Source organism: Penaeus monodon, chromosome 23, assembly GCF_015228065.2.
Source record: "Penaeus monodon isolate SGIC_2016 chromosome 23, NSTDA_Pmon_1, whole genome shotgun sequence".
In the NCBI taxonomy this organism is placed as follows: domain Eukaryota; kingdom Metazoa; phylum Arthropoda; class Malacostraca; order Decapoda; family Penaeidae; genus Penaeus; species Penaeus monodon.
Window position 1 is genome coordinate 40,319,462 of NC_051408.1, and position 784 is coordinate 40,320,245.

The 784-nt window shown below is 55.4% G+C and overlaps 1 long non-coding RNA gene across 1 annotated transcript in view; it reads right to left on the minus strand.

Moving 5' to 3' along the window:
* Nucleotides 1–6: 6 nt before the first annotated feature.
* The window catches only part of LOC119588065, a 1,079-nt gene continuing 301 nt past the window's right edge, over nt 7–784 (minus strand). Inside the window, exons 2-3 of the long non-coding RNA XR_005230063.1 lie at nt 540–727; nt 7–196 (exon numbers count right to left, since the gene is read on the minus strand). This is a non-coding gene — a long non-coding RNA (uncharacterized LOC119588065). The remainder of the gene's footprint in view (nt 197–539; nt 728–784) is intronic.

Here is a 784-nt window from a genome sequence, read left to right on the forward strand (position 1 = left end):
GACGAACGAAAAATCTCTCCGGCACTGCCATGACCTCCGAAAAAAAAAACACCAAAACCTAACGAAATTCTTGGCGATTCTTCTCAAAGGCTTCCTCGATCCCTGCCAGAATCATCGTCTCGACTCCTTGAGTGTCGCCAGCACCTCCCTCGGTCTGGCGTCGGCGTCGCTGCCTCACCCGCGATGTCCGTAAGGCCTGCGGACGAAGGGACTCGGCATGAGCGGCGTCGGGAAGGGAAGGGCGGATGGGGGAAGGTTATTTCATGATTAAAGCGAAGAAAGTTTTCCCGTTGAGTGAGAAAGACTGAGAGGAAAGCAAGCGATGGCGACAGCAGGCAGACAGATGGCTACCAAATATATTTGTGGAGAGGGAGGTATAAGCGAAATTCAAGAAAAAAGTGGATTCCCCTGATGAAGGAGAGGAAGGCGAGCAACGATAATTGCAAAATTACAAAAAGATGAACAGGAAAATATTTGTGAAGAGGGACGTATTGGCGTCGACGAAGAGGATCCTTAGAGGCGAGATGCTGGCCGCTCACCTGTTGTATCCGTAGGAGGGTCGGCCGTAGCCGACGGAGCCGTAGGAGCCGTGGGATGAGCCGTGGAAGCCGTGGGATGAGCCGTGGAAGCCGTGGGATGAGCCGTGGTAGGACGGCCTGACGTAGCCTCCGTAGCCTGGCATCGCGAAGGCCACGGACACGAGGGCGATCAGGGCCACGACGACCAGCTGGGGAAGGGCGTGAGGGCGTGAGAACGGACGGCGGTTTTGAACTTCTGAAAGGTC